The following is a 23,023-nucleotide window of genomic DNA, read 5'->3' on the forward strand; positions in this document are numbered from 1 at the left end:
ACTGGGTGACATTGTCGTGCTGCCTGCAACATGGTCTCCTACCTGTCTTCTCTCTCTCTTCCTCTTTATTTATTCGGGAAGAAGAGGAGAGGCTAGGGTGAAGGATGTGGTGAGTGAAGGAGTCTATTTCATTTTATCCTTCCTTGCTCTTCATTCTAGGGTTTATTTCTGGACCAAATATGGGGGAGGTGGTATGAGAAAATTATTTAAATTATATGATAATCTTCCCAAGATGTGATCAAACTGAGGCATGGGGAAGGGATGTGACCTCTTCCAGGGTCACACAGCACTTGATTGAGAACCAGAAGGTCCTAATCTTCAGCTTCAAGCTTTACCAGCTAGGTATTTCCAACCCTACCACTGCTTGTCTTGGGTATAAATGACCAGATCCGTGCTCCCTGTATCAAGCAAATGGGAGAAATATTCCAAAATCTTCTAACACCTTCAAATCATATTACTTAATAAACTGTGGTTTATAGTCGGTCTAACCAAAGATAAGAGGGCAGATAAGACTGTCTGGATGGGGAGACAAGATCAACTTATAAAGAGAAATAAATAATAATATAGGATGACTTATGCTAATGTCCTGGAGTGGGGCCAACAATAAATGCTAAAGAAGTTCAAAGAAAAGACGAGGTTTGGATTAGGAAAGACAGTTTGGACAGATTCTTTGTGGCTGCACAGGACACAACCAGGAATAACCCGTGAAAGTCACAAGAAGATAAATTTCAGCTAATTAACAATGAAGAAAGAACTTTCGAAGAATTAGCCAATTTCTGTGGGTAAAGTAAATCTTACATTTTCCCCCTATACTGTATTGAATGGGTGATTGTGCAAGACAACCGGTGAGTCTACATTTTTTTTTAAAGTCCCTGCTGCTATGGGAATTACGTGCGACTCCCTTTAGGGTTTCCGGAGTGATTTTTTTTTTAATACCACTGAGGACTGTGGCCACGAGAGGGCAGTAGAGGGAGTTTATCGGAATACTTGGACGTGTTGAGTAAACTCGCGTGTGCTCTAATCGCGAGCAGGGATTACGTAGATCCTACGAACTCGCCGGGGTCTAGCTTGCAGGCCTTTTTCTCAAAACCGTGTCCAGGGCCTGCGAGAATACTTAGACTCTACATGGCACGGAAGCAATGGTCGTAAAGGTACCTGGGCACTGCCATCCGAAATCCAGACACCTCTCACCTTAGGTTACTAAAATAAGTTATTTTACCGCCTCCTCTCTGATTCCCCTGCCAGGCAGGCTCCCTGGGTCTGGATATAGAAAACTCCCCACTGGTCCCAACCGCCCCACACTTGCCAGGTGCCCAGGATTCCTAACAGAGCTGGAAGCTTGCGATTCAGAGCAAGGTTCCTCTCTGTATTATAAAAATTGTAATTAATAACAACAACTTCAAACCTTATTTGACAGCTTGTTGGCTTTTTGAGATTCAAGAGCAGAGGAAATTTGCTTGTGCAAATTCCGAGAACCCCTTCTTAACCTCATCAGCCAAGGCCGGTTCCTCCTCACTCACCCCTCAAATTAAAGATGAAGCAGGAGGTGTGCAGGGTGTGCGCGGTGACAGGTGATGCTCAGGGAGGGGAAACCCACGTCCCCACTGCCCTCACCCACTCTGCGGGCGTCCTGGGCTCCCCGCACCCGTGGCTAAGTCTGCTGGCCTCGCCAGGTCTCCACCCAAATCCCCGGGCTCCAGGAGGATTTTCGTTGCCCGCTTGACCACTTAAGGTGGCCAGTAGGTCCAGGCTGAGCCCGGCAAAAGCAAGCAGCGAGGCGGCCTCCCAATGCCCAACCTGATTCTCCTTTGTTGACAGCTGGCGGAGGAGGAAGTCCGGGCGGGCGGGGGAGGGGGCAGGGGGCTGGCTGAGGCGGGCGGTGTCAGCAGCGGGAGCGGCCCCAGCCCCGGCGGGCGCGGCCGGCAGGGAGGGGGTTAACGCGCGCGGCCTCTATGATAATGAGCTGCATGGTAATATAGGGAGGCCGGCGCTGAGGGCGCCGCCGCCGCCGCCGCCGCCGCCGCCGCCACCGCGGGAGCCAGAGCTGCCGGGCGGAGAGGCGTCCGCGCCAGACTGGAGCGGGAGGGCGGCTGAGCGCATTTGCTGGGAATTTTTCGGCCGGGAAGGCAGGAGATCCAGAGAGAGACCCCGCGAGCTCGGGAGCGGTGGGGAGCGCGGGCGCCGGAGCGAGCTGAGCAAACCTCGAAATAGATCTGGAGAGCCAGGTTCCCGGAGGAAATGGGACTGTGAACGAACCGGGGAGCGAGAAGGGAAGGAAGCGCCGCGATTGCTGATGTCAGAGGAGCCCGGAAAGTCGCGCTGGAAAAATCTGAAGACAGCCGGGGCTCCGCCGCTTCCCAAGGAGAGACACCGCCAGCCACCCCCCCACGCCCCCTCGGCGCCTCCCGATTCCCCCCCGGGAGCCGGCGACAGCGCCCGGCGGGGCGGCTGCGGGGCGGTGGAGGACGGAGGGGCGCGCGGACCGGAGACCGAGGGGCCACTTCAGGAATACAGATAAGTGGCTGGTGGCTTGACGCGGATTTTAATGAATTTGGACTCCATGTGGATTTTGTCGTCCCCGTGATCGCGAGCGGCTGGCAGCGACAGGGGCAGCGCGCCGGCCTCGGCAGCCGGTGGCCGAAGCGGCCGGACCGGGGACGGAAGAACAGACCGACGTCGCCGAGCCGGGTAAGCGGCGCCCCGGGGCCGGGCGCTCCGAGTCCGCGGCGCCCTCCGCCCTGTCCGCCGAAGCGCGCTCGCCCGGCCGCGGCTCCCCGGCGCCCGCCTCCGCGGGGTCCGGGCCCCGAGCGCCGGGGCTCGGTTGCGGCCGGCGAGTCCCCGCGCGGGTCTGCCACTTTCGCGGACTCGCCGCCGCCGCCGCCTCCCGCCCGGGCTTCCCCGCCGGCCCTGGGCTTCCCGGCTGGGCTGCTGGCGGGCGGCGCTCCGCGGCGCGCCTCCACCGCGCACCTGCCGGCACGCTGCGGCTTCGGGAGCGCGGGGGCGGCGGGGCTGTCCCGAGAGCAGCCACCCAAAGCCGGTCTCGGTGGCACTGCACGGGCAGGAGAGCCCAAGGCCACTGGGGCTGGCGCTCGATTTGGGGGCGTTCACTCTGGTGCCCAGTCCCTGGAGGCCGCTGGCTGTTCCTTCAGATCAGGGACTCGGGAATCAAAGGGGAATGCCTCATTAGCGGGCTTCCAGAGGCTCGGGAGCGATTCCAAGGCACCGAGTGGGATAGGTGCTCCATGCCCCGCTTCGTGCTCCCTCGTGGTGATGACCCATCAGCACCATCCGCTGGTGTGAGCAGCAAGAGACCGTTGGAGGCTGAAGTAGGAGCTGATCCAGGCTCCGAGAGGCTCCTTGTCAACTATTTTTGAATATTTCCCTCCTGATGTTTCTTCTTGCCCCACCCCACAAGTGTTGCAGGGATCTTAGAAAATTCTAGCCCTTTTTTAATCCATCCCACAGGTAGTCTCTATAAATATGTTAATCACGGTCTGGACGACCTGAGAGTCATCACAAACTGTCGTTCCAGGTCCCTGACAAATGTCCATCTGTTTGGCATGGCCCTTGCTCTAGGAGGATCTGCACACTCAGACTTAGCTCAGAGGAATAGAGATAACTGGGGGGAGGAGGGAGCTGGTAAAAGACTTGGGGTTCCAGGTCAGTTGTGTCAGGAATGAAAGCCCAATGGAGTCGGCAATGGAAATATGATCAGGTCTCCTGTAGGGATCTAAGGTCCCAGGGTACCAGTGGCACATCCTAGTAGCGGGTATATGAGGGACATAAGACAGGACCTGTTTGAGGCAGTGGCTTGGGGGCCCAGCAGCCTGGATGGGCCCACAGAAATTTGGGGTCCATTCATCCTCTTCCTTCTATTCATGAGCACAGTGGACAAGGTTCATGAGCAGCAGATTACGATGAGTCTCTGGGCTGCACTGGGCTGGACATCCTGGGAGCAGGAGTCAGGTTCAACTCTCCCCCTCCCCATACAATAGCAGGCTCCTGTCTTGCTGGGCTCCTTTCCCAGATCTTGAAACTTCACTCTTCCCTCTGGGCAGGCTTTGGATACTGGGGCCTTCAACAGAGCGATAGAGCCCAGGGAAGAGATAGCTCTGGCTGGAAGAATTCAGCTCTTCCTAATTGAAATGCACAACTTTTGTGCAGTCACCCCAGAATGCTCCTGGAGTTGCTAGCAGCCTGCTCTCCATTGACCTCCCGGGCAAGAAGAGAGCAGAATGCATTAACTTCCCCCTGACCTCACCTAGCACCTTTTGAACTAATTACCAATGATCTCCCCTCCTTGGCCTAGGGAATGGAGGAGGGTCAGGAGGGAGGATAGGGAACCAGGGAAACTGAGAGCCATCTGTCCAGATACCCTAGCCAGCTTGTTTTGCTTTCCCCTTCTTCCCCCGGCACCTCTGTTTTCACCCTGACCCTTCTTCATTCCAGAACTTACCCTCACTGCCAGCATTACCTAAAAGAGCAGTTCCCCTCAGCGCTCCTGCCTCCCACCGTCCCTCTTCAGGGACCCGCTGATAAAGGGAGGGTAGTGCAGTCTGCCCTCTCTGCTCCCTCACTGTCCTCAGCAAATTGCATTAGGATGGGGCAAATTGGCTTGCAAAGCAGGTAAATGGAAATGACATTTGGAGTGCTGTGCAGTGGAGATGCTGCCTAGGAGCTGCAGGATGGGGAGTGGCCGAGAGAGGGAGGGTCCCCTCTGCCCAGGACCATGAGTCTGGCGAGGGGATCCCACCTGGCCCTTCTCTCTGACAGGACCGGAGGACCGGAGTCCCTCATAGCCTAGAGTGCTGGTTGGCCTTTCAGCCTAAGTCTCAGTGAAGAGTAAATGGTGGTGTCCCATGTCCATCATTGCAAAGAAATCATGTTTTTACCAGGTTAGCAGCTCCTCCCCTTTCAGAGCAGGCCTGAATAACTACCCCTGTCCCCAAAGCTCCAGGGAACCACCCCCCCACACACACACACACCAACCTCTTGATCATTAAAAGCTGCAGGTGTAGTGAATGTAAAAGTTCACCCTCGGCTGCAGTGGAGTCCGCACTTAAAATGAGGTTCAAAAGAAAACCCTCGAAGAACCGCTACTTCTCGCCTGGGCCCCCTTCCCATTGCCAAATACTTATGGTGATTTCGTTCATCTTTATTTCTTGGGCACGTTACAAGGAAACACATGAGCAGGAAGGGAAACCAGGGACACAGTTAACTACTGTACGAGGCAGCAGCTGGCAGCAGCCTAAACTCGCCAGTTCAGGTACCATGAAATATTTACGGCGCTGGAATTGTCACTGTTTGGGGTTTTATAGTCTCTATCCTGCGTCCTTTGCTAGGGCTGCCTCTCCAAGATATGGGTTTTGGTGTGGGGGGAGGCGACACTCCCCGCCACTCCCCAGCTGTCTCCCTGCATTGCCACACAGCTGTCTCCACACACGCAGACGGGGGCCCAGCATACTCTGTCCATCATGGCACACGGAGAGGCAAGAACTCCAAGCCAAGCCCCCCACCCCACCCCCATTCCGATCATAAAGAGACCAGAGCATTGTGTTACTACAGTCTGTTAACTACAAATAATTCGGGACTGTCCGCAGGGGAACCGGCAGGGGAACCGGCAGGGGAACCGGCAGACGCGGGCTTTGAGATGCTGTAGTTTACAACTCAGGGCACACACCCTGTCCCCCAGCACTGCCACCCTCAGCCAGAGGCAGTCTGTTATCAATTCATTATATGTGAATATGCAGTTTCTCCCCTTCACAGATGCTCAGTTCCAACAATGATGAATGGAACCGATTCCCTTATGAGAAACAGTTTTTTTTCACTTAGTTACAAAGATTTCACGCCTGATTAGTGTAATTGAGGGGTGGGTGTACGTCCCCTTCTGGTCTGATCTTTTCTAAAGGTGAGCCCCGTGGAGACAGAGAAAGGCAATTCTTCTGGGGGTCAAACAGCTGGTCCCAAGGGCCTGGAGGAGTGGATGGTGAGAACAGGATACCCCCTTTCTCCTCAGCTTAGCCCGCAGGCTCTCTGGGGCCTCATTCCCTGGCCTTTGGGCATATGGGACCTCTACTGTTCCATCTGGAATTCAAGGGCAGAAATAGAGGCGAGAAAGTTCTTCGTTGGGGAGCAGAGTCCCTACCGGAAAAGTGTAAAGGGAAAGAAGGAGGGAGGGGGAGAGCGGAAAGGAAAGGCCCCAGCAGAGCTCAGGCTTCTGATCCCACAGTAGGTTAACCGTTAACCTCCTGCCCCGGCCTGGTCCTGTCTCCTGCTCGGGTGGGAAGATATCTCTCGGGAACCCAGAGGATCAGCACGTGTTCCCCATGCCCCCCTCGCCCCTGCGGGACATTGGCTCTGCCTCCCCTCTCCTCTTTGCCTGCCCCCATCCCTGCTCAGTCCTGGCCCCACTCACCCTTTTCTCTCCCTCTCTCCTGGCACCTGCACTCTTCTCCCACCCCCTGCCAGCTGTCCCTTCACCCAGGCTCTTTGCCAGTTGTTTACATGACAGCATGCGTGTCTGATGGGGAAACAGGCCGGATGGCAGGGAGAATCGATGGAGGGGGCAGGCTGTGTTGACTCAGGACTCCCAAAGCCCAAAGCTGGAGCTCCGACCTCAGGTTATAGACTGCTTGAAACCTATACATCAGCCCCACGAGGTCCAAGTTTGCTTGGGTGATGGGGGTGGGGAGGGAGTTTGCCAAAGTTCCCGCTCCTCCAGGAATGCCTGATTTTCCTAGTGTCTCTCATAGTAGAGCTGGCTTGAGGGTCCCTGACTTGGCCCTCTGAGATAGGCCAGCTGGTCCAAGGCCTGGTCAAAGCATTTCTGATTCGTCGGGCCCAGACCCATGAACTTCAGGGGAAAAAAAAAAATAAAGACGGACCAGAGAAGCAGACCAAGATGCAGGAGCGAAGGTGCACGCTAGAAGACTCACTTGGAGATGCAGAAGCAGTCACAGATAGATGGAGAGAGAGAGGCAGGGTGACAGGAGAGGAAGATAAAGACGGGAGACTGACAGCATGAATGGGGCAGGAAGAGTGGAGAGAAAACACAGAAGGCAAGTGGGAAAGAATGGTCCAGGCACAAGTGGACTCTTCTCCAGTCCTCCCTGGCTCTAAAGGGGAGACCCCTCTGGGCTGAATTGGGAAGCTGAAGTAGCAGATTATCTCCACTAGAGGGGACTCTTGAAAGCCAGGCTTGGCCCTAAACAGTGCCTTTTGTGCTTTTTGGGGGCTTTTTTGGGGGTTTTTTTTGGGGGGGTGGGGGGAAGGAAAAAAATAGTTGAGATATATTAGAAACTCTCAGCTGTCACTCCGCAGAGACCACAACTGGTAGGGTCCTATTGCCAGAGGGAGCTCTGGGCCCTGTCTGGCTGGACAGGGGAGCAGGGGAGCAGGAGAGGCGCCTGCAGCATTAAGCGGTGGGGCCCAGCATGTGAGCATCTCTGGGAAAGGCCGGCCAGGATGCGTCTGGGGGTGGAAGGCAGGAGGAGGGCAAGCATTCTCAAGAGAGCAGGCAGTCCTGCCGGCCAGGCCAGGCGGGCTGTCCCGCCAAGAGGTTCTTGCCTTTATCAGCGATCCAAGTTTTTGGCCCAGCCCCAAGGTCCACCCGCCTTCACACGCCTTCCCTTCTTCCAGCTCCCTCCATGCGAATTTTCAAAACACTCTCAGGTGGTGACAAGACCGATCCAGAGGAGACTTTTTAAAGGAGACTTTTCAGGAACTGAACGTATGTCAACGTTGTGTCACTGATTTAATCTTTGTCTTCATACTCTCTGTGGGAGCCTTTCTCTGAATTATAATCCCCTTTCATTTCAGCGGAGGACAATCTGGAGAGATAGCAGAGTCCAGGGGCGTTCCTCATCTGAGGAGATAATAACTGTCTAACAGGGGTAGGGAAAAATATTGAAGTTTTGGGATGGGCAGCGGGCTGGAAAGTAGCATCTCTTCAGATCTGACACTGTCCTTTGCTGTTTAATCTCAGTTTCCCTTTGGCTCAAATTTACCTGAGGTCATGGGAGGAGGGGAGGGAGGAGAGAGAAAAGAAAAAAGAAAAACAAGATAAATGTATCATGTTATAAAAGTCTAATCCGGCTTTTCCTTGGCTAAAATTACTTTGGGTGTGAGAGATAAAAGGCAGTGGAGTTGCCCTTGCAAAGTTCAGCTTGTCTTGGAGAAGGAAGAGGAGGAGGGGTCCTGGGGCTCCGAGTGAGTAGCCTGAGTGAGCCCCTCACATCCTCTCCTTGGTGCCCCTCAACACTCCTGCTCTCTGAAGCTTAAAGAGAGGGGATGGAGGCTCTTCCTGAAACACTTGCAGTTTCTCTGCGCTGTCTGGGGAGTTATATTTACACAGCCTCCCTTCCCACCTGAGCTTCTTTTCTGGGTCTGGAGAGACAGAAGAAGTGGGGAGCAGCTAAACAAATCCTCCAACTTTGCTCTTCATATTTGAATTGCTGCCCTTGTACTGAGCCAAACCAGGAAGACACTGAAAGCAGGAATTGGAATCCATTTCAGTTAAAACAAGTGGAAACTGATCGCTTGCACAGTGCTGGGAGTGTGTAAGGCTTAGTACCAAGATGAAAAGATAACAGATCCCACCTTAGTGATGCTTCCAGTATCTTGGGGGTGGGGGGGTGGTGGTTGGGAGAATTATGTAAGCCAGCTGACCTCACAGAACTTTCATATAAGGCAGAATGGCATGAACAGTGGACTGGGCGGTCAGAGGAAGTGGAGGCACAGAAGCTCCCGAAAGCTTTTGCTCTAGTCAATGGAAGGTGTAGGTTTCCAGGAGGGAGACTCCAGTGCCCGAGAACTTCACAGTTTCCTGTCGACAGTGACTATCTAATGCTGTCCCATTCCTCAGCCTCTCAGAACCACCCCTAACCATTGCTTTTCCTTCATCTTCCTCTGTGAGGGCAGTGGGTTTTTTTCTATTAGTCAACATCCTACAGCAAGATCTCCCCGTCCCACCCTCCCAAGAGGTTTCCACGTTGTATTCTATGTAAATTGCATCCCTTTCCGGCCCCTTAGAGCCAGCAGCATGGTTCATCAGGAAATGTTATTACTCATTTGTATTCACATTGAAGTGTCCAGAATCCTGCTGCTAGTGCACCCACTTTTATCTGAAGGAATCTATTACGTGGAACAGACTCGAGAGAAAAATATGCTAAACTTCCCCCTGCACTCAGGCTGAACAGAGGAGCTCCCCTCCGCGAGCCAACCGAGCCATATGTCTGCTTCCTGGAGAAGGACTCTCTTTTAAAGGTTCTGTCCATAGAGAAGGCAGAGGAGCAGTAACAGAGGGAAGTGAAAAGGAGACAAATTTCTCCTCAATTTTAAAACTTTCTCTAATCCTCTAATGGAAGATGATGGTCTACGTGCACCTTGAAAAGTTCAGATCAAATTGAGGGCAGAGTGGGGAACTCCCTGCTCTGGGGTGGACGGAACTAGGGGGCATGCTTGGGCTTTAAGGAACCTTTGAAACTTTTGAAAGTCTGTGCTTTTAAGAAATATGTGTAGGGTGTGTGTGTATCCCTGAAGTTCACACCCCACCCCCAAAATGTAAAAAGCCACTAGACTCTAGTCTCGAGGACCTTTTCTTAGTCTCAGCTTCTGCCCTCTGCTCTGGTTGTGGAATGGAGGCATCGGAGAACGAACTGTAACCCCAGTGCCTCCCCCACGTCCCCAAGTGGTAGATGACTGGCTCTCAGGGTAAACTAGAGGAATTCAGGGACAAGGCAGCTCAGGATGTCAGGGGAACCCACGTGTCGTCATTGCTGTGCAGTGATGGACAAGTCATAGACCCTCTCTGAGCAGGAGGCAGGGTGGAGGCCTCCTCCCTTTAAGGGATGGAGGGTGGAAGGTTCTGGAGGAGAGGAATGGGTGGGTGAGCGAGCCCTGCCTGCCCTGGAGATGCAGGAAAACCGGAGAGCAGACAAGTGGTGAGAGGGGATGTAGCCGCCTTGAAGTGGTTTCCTGCATCAGGAAAGCGAAAGGCCTCAGCTGGGCTGGGTAAATATTACGTTGGCCTCTGACCTCCCACCTCCCCCGACTGCTCCCCAGGCTTCCCATTTTCTTCCCCCTGAGCAACAGAGATACCTGAGGGAGAAGAGCCTGGCCAAAGCCAGATGGGAGGACCAGGCTCGACCCCTGTGCCCAGAATGAGAGCCCTCCGGGTCCGCCAGCGCTGCGTGTCTGGGTCCCTGCTCCATGTGGGTGGGCGGTGATGTTTTCCAGGAGAGAGGCAGTCAGGGTTTCACAATACCCTGACAAGACTGGCCCTCCACCCTCACCCCAGCCGCCTAGACCCTTCTGGCTAGTCCCTTGACTGTCTGTGAAATTAAAACCCACACCACCAGGGTTTCTGCTAGGCCAGCACCCCCTGAGGTTTATCCGGAAATTAACAAAATTCAAGACTAACGCCCCACTCTGAGTGACCCCACTCCCCACCCCCAGGGGCAGGGGTGTGTGAAGCCCTTCAGATTCTGGGCCCAAGGACCCAGCCGTGAGAGACTTAGAGAAAACTGTCTGGACCACTTGTGAAGCTGGGAAGTCACACCTGGCATCCTCCCGCAGGAGGCTCCTTCTGACCAGGAGGGGTGGGAACAGATGGTCAGGAAGAGCCTGGTGTCAGATTAGGGTCCTGATGCCTGGGAACAAAGGGCTTCCCTTCACACTTGTAGCTCTCTCTCTCCCGAAGAGATTTCTCACCTGTGGACCAGGGCTCAGCCTCCATTTGCTGCCGGGTCCTGGAGGGAGATAAGAGGGAACCACCAGACACTCTGGGAGAATGGCCTCCTGCCCCTTACCCAGCACCTCAAGTTTCTTCATCTGTACGGTGGGAATGAAGGCTTCTCGTGACTCCCCAAGGGACCTCGCTTGCCGTTGTTTCTGGAGCCAGGCACGGAAAGATGGTGCTAGGAGATTTGGAAAAATGACAATTGTTGCAAACGTGCAAAATTATTTTAAAATTTAGGGCAGGAATAGAGCCCAGCTAGGGATGTTTTTCTCCTCTCTCTCTCTCTCCTCAAATTTGTTTGGAATTTTCTGAGAAAAATAATATTTTAATTAAAGAAAATCTATGTGCTAAAGGTTTTTATATGTAAAAAATAGATGAAGGGCTGAAGACTCAGTGGAGACTGGAAACGGAGAGGAAAACCAGTGGTGATCGTGGCATTGGGACCACCTGCAAGGCTCGCGGTTAGCACTAACAAGTGATGCTGAAATTTGAATTCTGAATTTGCTACCCTTGGGGTTTTGGAGGCCTCAAGAGTAGAAATGAATGATACCATTCTAGACTAGTAGGTTGACATTTTTCTCAAGTCAGCCTCCCATGGCAGGGCAAGAAGCAGAGCTCATGAGCCCCCAGCTGCCTGCCTGCAGTCAGCTTACGTCTCTCTGCAGAGAGAGCTCCTAGGAACATGCCTATGAAGGGGACAGACACAGCTGGAGCTGGGGCCCAGAGCCCATGCTGGACCCTGGGGCTCAGGGATTAGATCCTTGGCCACACTGATCCTTGGGCAGAGCAGAGCAGGAGGTCTGGGGAGACCTCAACTGTCTTCTGCTGGTCCAAGAAGCTCCTCCATGGCCCTCCCAGCTGCAGCACAAAAGCCTTGTCCCCTGTTGGGAGTGCAGGGCCTGGGAAGGCGGCTGTGGGAGGAGGGAGCCCTGTGCCTTGCCTTCAATAGCCCTGTCCAAGAGCCAGCTGTGGACAGTGAGTGTGACAAGGTGCCTTGATTTTCTTCTCGAAAACAGTATTAAGAAAACAATTTGAATTACAGAAGAATAGGTGTTCTGTGTAGCATACCTGAGAACTGTTTCAGAGTATTTGATAGCAGCTTTTACCCAGGCCCACATAATAGATGCAAAAGCACAGTCCAGCCTGGGAGAGTGGATTGCCCTCTGTCACACAGCGAGTGGCTAGTCACGCTGTCCGCTGGTGAGGAGGTCTGTCTGCCCCAGCCTGGCCCAGTGCACTCCGTCCTCTGCCCTCGTGGCTACCTTCTCTGTCCCGTCTCTGGCTCCCCGACCCTGTGCCCTGGGATGTCCCCATCTCTCTCATCTCTCTCCCTTGGATTTGAGCAGGTGGTTTTGAGAACTGACCCCTCCCCTGCGCTGCCAGTCTGCAGGCCCTAGGACACCCCAATGCCTTTCCATGGCAGTGTATGTAGAAAGCACCCCCCCCCCCGCACAACAAATAGCTCCAACCAGCTTTCCTTCATCCACAGCAGGCCTTGCTATTTGCAGAGTCAATGGCCCTGGCAAGGCCTGGCCGCCCCTCCCTCCCCGGAGGCAGTGTGGGCACTGTTTGCGTGTCGGTCTCTGTACACTCGGCATTCACCATTTGAAGAGGGTGAGACAATGACCCGAGCAGCTGCCTGCGGACTGCTGGCTGGGAGGCTGCCGGCGCGGGAGGCGGCAGCAGGGGCCGGCCAGGGTTTGCCCCCCTGCACCTGTGAGCCTTCTGAAGCAGCCGCGGCCCACCCAGAGGCAACGGGAGGCAGGACTAGGATCCAGGGGACCTGGTCCAGGCCACCTGATTGGCTTCCGCTGCCTGCTTCCCAGCCTCCTTGGCCAAGGTTTCCACCAGCTGTGTAGTCACTCTGGGCCTGGTAGAAAAAGTCAGGCCCTGGCTCCTGAAACACTTGTCCAGGTAGAGAAAACCAAGGTGCTTCCCCGGGAGCCCGCCCAGGCAGAAGAGAGGTACATTACTTGCAAGGAGAGTGAAGTTGGTGCAACATAATTTACTCTGAGTGAACAAATGTTTACTGAATATCTACTATGTGCCAGGTGTTATGGGAGGGAGACAAGTGGCTGTCCTGGCTCTCGAGGAGCTTGCAGTGTGGCAGGGAAAAACGGCACACAAGCAATGGTCATATACGTTAAATATAAGGAATGCAGGAGCCCAGGAAAGAGAGATTAACCAGAGCCATGTAGCCTGGAAGGGGCGACCTAGGGAGCGAATGAGCTCTCCAGCATTTGGCGAATTCAAGCAGAGGTTGGAAGATGATGACCAGATGTCCAGAAGGGATTCCCGTGTGGAGCAGAAAGGCATCATAGGGGATGGCTGAGACCCCCACCCACATCCCCTGGAGTCTTTCCGGCTGCTGCTCAGTGAATTCAATGGTGGAAAAAGGCTCTATCGAGAACCGACATTGAGTGTCAGGTCCCAGAGAATGACCCGCAGCCGCCAGCCTTAATTCCATAGTAAATAGAACTGGTTCTCACAGCTTCCCCGACAAGGGCTCTCCTCGGAGCGGGGTGCCAGGAAGGCTGGGCCGGGGTAAGCCCTGGGCTCCCCCGGAGCTGGGATTGCCCTCATCACGTTGAAATGAGCTCTCCCGCTACAAGCAGGGGCAGTCCCCGTGTGAACGGGGCCTGGGCAGCTCTGCCTGCACGCTCTAACTTCTAATCATTGTCATAAACAGGACGGAAGCAGCTGCTCCCTCCAGTCTATTATCAGCTTGGTTGGAGACAGAGAAATTTAAATGACAGTAAGATGCTTAGCAGAGAAACGAAAGTCGGTGTTAAAAATAAAGAAAACGAGACAGCTTGTTTCATCGAAATAGAAGGGTTATTAAACAGCTCTGAATTAATCAGTGATCTGCCAGGGCTGGGGCTTGGAGCGCCACAGAGTCAGGGCAGAGAGCAAGTCAGAGTCAGGGAGGAGCTGCCTGCGCTCTCCTGCAGCCACTGCAGGGACTGGAAACAAGGTCTTCCGAAGGGGAGTTGACAAATAGTTTTCTGCCTGGAGGAGGTAAGATCAGGATGGGTGCGGAGGGGACTTTGCACCCCAGCCTCTCTCCCTAGGAAGCCATGCTCCTGGGCTCTTTCCATCTGCCACCACCTGCGCCAGCCCTTGGACTGTCTCCAGTCCTCAGCCCCTCCCCAGGGCTGAGCAGAAGCCGCATGGCATTGCACGGAGGGCCGCAAGGTTCCAGCCAGGCCTCTTCCTCCCTCGCAGGGCATCCTTGAGAACTCAAGTCTGTGTTGAGCTCCTTACACCCTCATTCCAAAAGAGTGGTGACAATATCCCGGGGATGGCCAGAGCCTGGCCGGCCTGCAGGGACAGCGGTCTCCAGAGTAAGTGGTCTGTCCTCAGTGATATCACTCAGTGGCCCCTACAACTCCAGGCTGCAGAGTAGCAGGGGGACACGTGGAACTCCCAGAGCCCCCAGCCCCAGGCCCACTTCCGCATCAGGTACCCTTGGCCAAAATATTTCACCTCCCATCTACCCAAGTCTTCTCACCTGTGAAGTGGTGATGTCCCCTCCCTCACAGGCTGGCGTGAGGGGTCCCTTCATGGGACAACGTGTGTGAAATTCTTAGTAAACGCTAAGATCCCTGCAGAAACACTAGTTGATACTACAGCAGGGGTCCCTTGGAGACTCAGAACAAAACATCAGAAGAAAGGTTTTCCAGAGGGCACAGCAGGGGTCTGGGGAAACAGACTTGCTTGCCTGGCGGGGGCCGTGGGAGGGGAGGCGGTGTCCGAGCACGGCTGTCCCTGAGCACACGTGCTCCCGCTCGCTCGCTGGGCTGTGCAACATGTTGGATCTTGAATCAATCACTCCAGGAGCGTTTTCTTTGCTCTTTGACCTCAGCATTCTTTCTCCTCCCGCCTCCCTCCCTCCTGCTTCCCTCCTGGCTGTTTACCCTTTTCCAGGCTCCTCTCTCACACCCCATTCATCATCAGGGGCCAGATCCTCACTCAGGAGTCCCTCTCATCTCCCGCCCAGGTGGCCCCACGCTGCACCGGTCTGCGTGCCCCCAGCTTTCCCTCCAGCACATTCTTCTCCCCGGTCAGCCTCTCTCATAGTCGTACCCTCCACTTTCCCTCGCTGGAGGGCCACAAGGACCTCAAAAGTCTCTTCTCCCTCCCCACTTGCCCAGGTTCTAAGGGTCCTCGAGGCGGTGTACATGTGGGTTTTGGCCCAGACAAGCACCATAAGCAGACAGACCTTGGCCTGGAGTCCCCACATGTCCCTTTTATCCGGTGCCACTGCAGTTCCCTCACTCCGTGTGCACCAGTGTGAACACGCCTGTTGCTTAAGAAAGGCTGTGTGACAGCTCAGGGATCTTTCCTGCAGGAGCTCAGAGTCTCAGACAAAGAGAAAAAAATAACAGAAAAGGAAGGTGGGAAGGTACAGGGTGGAGACAGCCTCCTTAAGAAGCTTCCTCATAAAAAGGAGTTACAGCTTTTTATTCCAAGGCTGGCTGTTGGTTCAGAAAATCCCCGCAGAGAAAGAAGGAGAGACAGAGAAGATACAGGAGGGGCATTCCATCCCATGTGCTGACTAGACCCAGTATGGGAAGAGCCCCCAGAATGCGGCACTCAGCCCATGCAAACGGTTCTGAGCATCTCTTCCTCCTCCCCTGGGCCAGCTTTCCTCTTTCCTCCTGTCCATCCTCTTTCCTGCCAAGGGCACCAGGCTGAATCACCTGGAGTGGCAGAAGCAGCCTTCAGTCACCCTCAGGGCTCTGAGGAGAAGGTGGTGCCCTTGGCAGCTGGGGCTGAGGGGGTTGGGGGGACGGCCACTAGGGACCAGCAGCACCCAGTTCCTCCCCAAAGGCCTGGGACTGGAGAGCTGGGAGCTAGATCTCCACGCTCCACACTCAAGAATCACCTCATCTTCTGGCTGAAACAGGGCCCTCAGCCGTCATCGCCACCATCCAGGGCAACCTTTGCTGCCAAGGAGATGATGCCCTTGTGCAGTGTTTCTCCAAAAACAGAAACAAGAATAACTGGTGTTTATCCAAAGCTGTGGTGTTTACAAAACACGTTCACATTCATTTTCTCAATGATTCTCACCACAACACTGCGAGGTGTCCTTTTACAGTTGAGGAAACTAAGGCTCCGAAAGGTTAAATAACACGTTCAAGGTCAATGAAGTAGTGAGTGGTGGAGCGAGACTTGCATGCACTCGGGTCCGTTTCCAAAGCCCATAGCCTTTCCTCTGCACCTGCTGCTCAGCAAGATGTGTCCCAGTGCATCTGACCTCCTCACGGAGGAGTCCTGCTCTGAAACCTTCCCAGGGGACTCTCACCCCACCCACTCCACTCTGGATCACTTTCTGTTGTCAGTTGGCCCTTTATTATTACATGCTTTTTATGTGATGGGTGAGAGTATATGATTCGTGGCTTTGGATCTCTCTTGCCAAGACTTTTCCTGCACGAGCCTTGTCCGCACTGGGCTTTCTTCAAGGGAGAGCTGGCATCTTCCCACTCTTCTCCATCCTTCTCCCCACCTTATCCACCCAGCCAGTGACATCTGCTCTTCACCCAGTGCTCAAGATGAACAACAGCCAGGATCCTTCCCAAGTGGTGCACTCCCTTCTTCACTGCCTCCCACAGATCAGTTATGACAAATCGTTGAGCCAAAGTGTTGGTTCAAGCCCTGTCTTAGGGTAGGTAGCCAAGCAGGTGGGGAAACACATGAACACTCCCCCTACGCCCTCCTCTCCATCATTCAGCCTGAGTGAGGTCCTGAGTGAAAGGCTGCGTGATACCCCTGCACAGGATGCCAAAGGTGCCCTCAGAGAGCCTCTAATTCAATGGGGAGAGAGGACATAGTCACATAAAAAAGAGGGCTAATGCTGCAAGGCCATTTTTAACTGACTTAGGAGGAGAAGCAGGTGGTTGGGGCAGGGAGGTCCTAGAGGTTTTGCGAGGCTTTGAAGGATGGATGGGGTTTGGATGGGCAAAGAAGAAAGTGGGCATTCCACGGAGAGGGGACCACAGAATTAAAACCATGCAGGGTGTTTTGGACACTCGGTGAATGACTCAGTTTGTTGGGAGTGGAGTCACTCTGGACCAGGTAGGAAGGGAGGCTAGAGAAAGACAGAAGAGCCAGCTTGGGGAGACTTGAACTCGGGGCACTTAGCAGTCCCAAGTCTATGTGGGCAGCAGCAGGGAACCACGGAAGATGTTTCTGTGGGTGGATCTCGTACTCTGGCCACGTGCCTGGCAAAGTTAGTCAAGGGGTCTGATGCACAAGAAATGAAGGAGTACAAAGCACACTTTGCAGGAAATCTACTGCTGAATCTTAGCTGCCAGTGACCTTCCCCGGGGTCCGTCTCGGTGGAACATCTGGATGGTGCCTCTGTGACTGTCTTTCATGTGCATTTTCAGGGAGGCAGCACCAGACTTGCTGGTAAAGAGGACTACTCTTTTGAACTTTGGGGAATCCAGACTTCTGGGAAATTAAAAAAAAATGCACCTTGATCTGGCACTAATGGCCACTTTTCCTGATGTGAGGACAAGGCAGCAGCGATGGGGAGCCTCCTTGTTCCTGGAGCCCTTCAGTGGTCACCATGGGAGCCCCCAGGGCAGAAAGGCAGGAGGATCTGCAAGAGAAACAGGAAGTTCTCTCACCCGGGGACCCCTCGGGGCCATTAAAATGCTTCTTCAAGAGGAAAAAGACAGGACAGCTTCCCTTCCCAGAAAGTAAGTGGTGTTTAGGGCCAGTCCACTGCCTGAGAGCTGAGATGAAGGTCTGGGGCTTTGTTTTTTCTACCCTCCCCTCTTTTTCCTCCCTTTCCCTCCCACTGCTGAGAATTGGAGCTGTGTCACGAGTCTTTGAAAACATTCCAGTTAATGGCAGCATAATATGCCATTATGTGGAGTGACTGTAATTTATTTAACCACTTAGTTGGGCATTTTCTACCCCGTGTCTTGCTCTCCTGCTGTGTTCCCTCCCTCAGAGTCCCTGGTTCTTCCTTGCAAGGTCAGGATCAGTGAGAAGGCAAGACAGACACTTCCAGGCTCCTTGGAAAGATCATTTGGAATTTCTCTGAAAAGTAACAGACAGACAGCAAACCTCTTGCCACAAAACATCCCTGGATTCCACCTTGTAATGGATAACTCAGCCCTTGCCACCCCCAACCCCCAAGCCCTGCTCCTTTACCAAAATAAAATGGGAGCCTTGAGTTTTGACCTCTAAAGTAAAGTACTTGCCAAGTCTTGCTTAACATTCTCATGATCTTCCCAGACCAAGGACAAGGGGGTTGGTTTGAAAACTAAATTCTAAGTATCTAGGCAATGTGGAATATGGGGAAAGCATAGGTGTCAGAAAATTCTGCTTCCCTGTGGAATGATGCAAGTCTAGGTACTCAACCTTCCTGACTGTCCATTTATTCACCTGCGAAATAGACAGAATAATACTTGCAGAATAACCTTAAAATTATCCATTACATATGCAAAGAATACAGCCCAGTGTGCCATGTGGCAGGTGGTTAATGAATAACAATAGTAATAGCGGCTCATCTTTGTAATTTTTGTGGTAGAAAACGAATGGTAGTTGCTGTAATGATGCTACTTGTGGCCCTTACGGCATGAGATCTCCTAACATGAACTTGGACTTGACTTAGCAAAGCCATAGCCCCACTTTTATTCCTTTGCCAGACTTTGGAAGGAGCGTGAGAATTCCTCTTCCTGTCCTGTAATTCCATAGAGTCTACCAGCAAAGCAACCCCACTACTAGGATGGTTGTAGGCAGGGTCCCTCTAGAGTCAGGGGAGCAGTGGGGTGACCTTTCCAGGAGCCCCATAGTGCAAAGGACAGGCACGATCCTGGGGCTTGCTGCTTGATGCCTCAGAGCCCTGCTAATCTGCAGAAATTCTTTCTGCCCCAGGGGTGAGGTGGCCATGGCAAGGCAGCCGTGCCCCAGAGGGGGTTGAAGCGGGCAGAGCCCACGGAGGGGGAAGAGGGGGAGGAGTGGCGGGCGGCAGCTGCTTGAAATTGATTGCTCTTGTAGTTTAGTTTATACCACGGGCCCTCTCCGCGCTGCCCGGGTGGCGACCTTTAGATAATAAAAGGAATTCTGGGAGATTTCTGACAGGCCCGTGACATATGGGGCAGGTCCGCAGGGTCAGGCGGTGTATCTCCCTGCTCCCGGCCCCAGGGTAATGAATCTTGTTTTGACTTGACCAGGCCAGCCCAGCCAGCACCCCAGAAAGGAGCCCAGCCCCTCCCCTCTGCAACCCCTCAAATGAGCGCCTGTCTTTGGAACCCTTCATAATTCAGGGAGACAACTCCAAACTTTTATAGCCTGTGAGCGGACAGGACAAACATTGCATGTTTTGCTAAGGCCCTGAGAGAGCTGGTGCGGTTTCCAGGGCTCGAGCAGAGCCCACTGGGAGACCTGGGAAAAAAAAAACCAGCAGAAAGCCCTTCCTGGCATGAAAGGGCAGTGGCCCCCGGACAGGCCAGAGCAGGAGCCGGGGTGGGAATGGGGGGAGTCACAAAATATCCCCTGATGTTCTTGGGGTCTTGCAAGTGACACATTGACTCTTCTGGGCCAGAGCAGAAGCAGGCAGGGGAGGCAAAATGGACAGGAACTTTCCACAGGGCAAGAAGCAAGAGAGCTGAGAGACTGGCAAACCCCAGGCCTAAGCCCCCCCGGGCCCAGAGCTGCGAGAGGCAGCGCAAGTGCATTCCCGGGGCCACGGCTTCTAGCTGGGTGAAGGAGGAAGCCTGTCTGCTGCCTTCGGGGCTCACAGGGGTGTTAAGAGGTCTGCATCCCGAAGCGTGTTGGCCCTGTGATGGCTTCAACCCCTCGCCACAAACACACGTGCTCACACACGTATGCACACACGCTTTCTTCAAAAGCACACTTCCTAAGCCCACGTGGTGGAGGGCAGCGCTCCTCCCAGCCACATTAGTTTGCTCGGGCTGCTGTCACTAAGTACCCCCTCCCGGGTGGCTTCAACACCAGAAGTTAATGGCCTCACAGTTCTGGGGGCCAGAAGTCAAGATGCCAGCAGGGCTGGCTCCTTCTGAGGGTTGCGAGGAGGGACAGGATTCCGGGCCTCTCTCCTGGGCTTGCAGATGGCTGTCTTCTCCCTGTGTCTCTTCCCTCTGTGCCTGTCTCTGTGTCCAAATGTCCCCTTTTTATCAGGACCCCAGTGCATTTGGATTAGGGCCCACCCTAATTATCTCATTTTGATTTAATTACCTCTGTAAAGGCCCGGTCTTGAATGCAGCCACATTCTGAGGTAGTGTAGGTGAAGGCTTCAATACATGAATTTTAGAGGTACACGATTCAATCCATAACATTTGCTAGCCTGCCTTTCATGCCAAGGCCCAGCCCCTCACGTCCCCTGTCCCCCGACTTGCCCACTGTGCCATCTGGGAGGCAGAGAGCCCACTGCTGGCATGCACTCATGTGGGATGCGAGGCCTTGCTCCCTCCCTTTGCTGGAGCTGAGAGCCACACTCTGCTCTGGGCAGCAGCCCCTCACGCCTCAGCACCTGGAATATGGGTTCTTCCCTTACTGCTGATCAATGTCAAGGCCTCCTCGAATTTCCTTCCCTTCCTCCTTGGTTATTGGAGATTGGATCTGATTTATCCACCTGCAAAAAAAAAAAAAAAATGCACATAAGGACAAGTAGGGGCTGTCCCTTCCCATAGTGAGAAAAAGTGACAGGGTCGACATTATTACCCAAAGTTGTCTTGACCCACCCTGGGGGGGAGGGGGACACAGCATCACCTATTTGACCTTCTCAGAAAAGATGCCAAATGTGGGCAGAGGTCCATGTTGCTCCTCGGTCTCTCCTCACCTTCCTTCTCTCTCGCTCCGGGGTGAGGTGTAGCCACTTGGCTTCACGTAACAGCACAGAGTCTGGGGCAAAAATGACATTTGATTAATGAAGCAAACGCAGCTGGTATAGCAGTGACATCTAAATTGTTCCTTTGGTCGTGCTATTTTCTGTAGAAAATTGTCGCTCTCCCCGCACCCCCTCCCCTTTTGCCTTTAAATCGTGTGCATAAAATACGCTAATAACAATCTCGGGCGACTGTGCCTGAGTGACAGCTGAAATAAGAAAAAGACTAATCGTGCCTCCTGCAGCCCTGTCACATGGAGATTAAATGAGTCTCTCTCCCACCCCCTCCCTGCCCACCCCCCTCCCCCACTCTCTCGTGGTCTCTTCTCAATGAGAAGCATGGGCATTTGAATAATAATATTATAGACACCATCAGGGTGACAGTGGGGAAAAAATCAGCTCAAACCCATGATTATTCCTTCCATCTAATAATTATTTAAATACCAGATAACTCCTTTCACTCTAATTGAGGCCTTTCAGCTGTCGGCATTACCCGGGGCCTCTGCGCTCACCCTCTCGCTCACCTTGTGCTACCCAACGTGCCTGAACTACCTCCGAGGTCGCTGTTAGACAGAGTGACACTGGGAATGTTTGCATGTACAAGCGCGCTAATGACATTAGGACGGGGCCTTCAGGATTGTTCCACCCACAAGGGGCGCGATGGGGCCCCAGAATCGCACATTTCATTTCAACATTTTATCCTCATAGACTTCAATCCATGGAAATTTTACACCCGAGGCAGCCTCCTCAGGTCATTGGGACCAGTCCCCTGCCGTTGGGTAAACGCATTCTGAAACAGCTGTCGGGAAAATCCAACGCAGAATATTTCATAGCCTTCTGGGCCACATGCCCCAGGGAACTTCTCTAGACAGGATGTCCTCCTTGACATCTTACTTTAGTCCTTTCTGCTCCATTTCTAACTCTTTGAGAAAAAGAAGCTGCCTACGCTTAGATATTACATCTGACCTGTCTATGAGGTTGTCCACAACCCAGAGGGATAATGGCACGGGACCCCCAAGCCCCCAGGTGACAATGTAGGTGCCACTCCTGTGTGTGAGGACTGCCTGAGCCTGCCGGGGCCTGGAGGAGGTCACTCCCCGTCCCCCAACGCAGAGGGGAGCCAGTCTGATCTCCCCTTCATTCTCCTTAATCCCGCGCCTCCTCGGGTCTGCTCTGCACACCACCTCACTGTCCCTGCTCAGCACCAGGCTCACTTCTGCTCATCCTGGGGCCACCACCATCAAAAGGCACCTTCTTTTCCTGAAACAGGGCAGCCTGGAGGAGGCAGGACATGACTGACCCACCCAGGACGCTTTTGCAGAGGAAGTACGGCCTTTGGTCACAAGGTCTATGTTCTGATCGCAGCCTGTCCCTGAGTCATTTTGGGCCACCTTGGAAAATTTGTTTTCTTTCCATGGGCCTCTGTTTCTTCATTTTAAAAAAGAGAGGTGGATTGGAGTGATCTTTTAGTCTCCTCTAGCGATGGCTTTGAATTCCTGCTTTAAAGGTGTCGCTAATTAGAAGGGAGAGCTGAGGGAGAGGACAGACTTCTCTCTGCCCTGGGAGGGGAGTGAGGTTGGGGTGAATGCCAGGACAGCCCTTCTTCTAAGAATTTCCTTTTCTCTGTCACTATCTGGCTCCTCGGGGTGCTGGCTGTGAGCCACCTGGTAGGTGCAGTCATAATAATAGGCCCCTTTTACTGCTATTGTTATGAGAAATGTCACAGCCAGGCTGGGGCAGGTGGTGGTGGTGACGGTGGTGATGCAGACAGTGGTGACAGTGAAGCTATGGATGGGTCCACGCTTGGGAGCTCTACCATTATGAACTCTGACTCAGTCTGGCAAAATTCCATCCCAACCCTTCCTACCTCCTCATCTTCCTCCTTTCTTTTGCCATAAAGGAGGCCAAGTAAACATAGAGGTACATGCACTCAGCTCTCCTGAAAAAGGCAACAGAGGGGGTCGCAGGGAGGAGAGAATCCTGCCCTGAGCTGAGCTGGAAGTGCCTGATTGTCTTTCCTCCCTGTGTGGCCCCTGCCACCTGCAGCAGCTGATCAGGGAGGTAGAGATGCCTTCACTAGCTGTCACCCACACCTGCCTCCTGAATCCCGATCGGGGAGAAGGCGTCACCAGGCCCTCCAGATAAAATATTTAGTGACACTTGCTTCCCCGAGAGCCAAGTGCGTCCTCTCCTCAGCATCAGGAGCGCTCTGTGTGCTTTACTGATAGGGCAAGTGAATCTCCCAGGGCACACGTCCTGCTTTGAGACCTGGGGAGAGGGAAACTGGTGGGAGAACAGAGACTAGGCAAGTTTGGCTCTCGAGAATGCATGTGACACAGTGACTTCATGAGGAGAAGGGACAGGAAGAAGGAGGCACTGAAAAAACCCCTGAGGCTGACACTAGTGGAAAATTGGGGTTA

The 23,023-nt window shown here is 53.6% G+C and overlaps 1 protein-coding gene across 2 annotated transcripts in view; it reads left to right on the forward strand.

Annotated features, from left to right (window-relative positions):
• The first annotated feature begins 1,993 nt into the window (after window positions 1-1,993).
• PLXNA2 (plexin A2) overlaps window positions 1,994-23,023 on the forward strand; it is a 203,062-nt gene continuing 182,032 nt past the window's right edge. Inside the window, exon 1 of one of the 2 annotated variants that reach the window (XM_074351904.1) lies at window positions 1,994-2,688. The gene's annotated coding sequence lies outside the window, so the exon portion shown is untranslated. The remainder of the gene's footprint in view (window positions 2,689-23,023) is intronic. The other variant, XM_074351903.1, reaches the window with a different exon arrangement.

Source organism: Camelus bactrianus, chromosome 23 (assembly GCF_048773025.1).
Source record: "Camelus bactrianus isolate YW-2024 breed Bactrian camel chromosome 23, ASM4877302v1, whole genome shotgun sequence".
NCBI lineage: Eukaryota > Metazoa > Chordata > Mammalia > Artiodactyla > Camelidae > Camelus > Camelus bactrianus.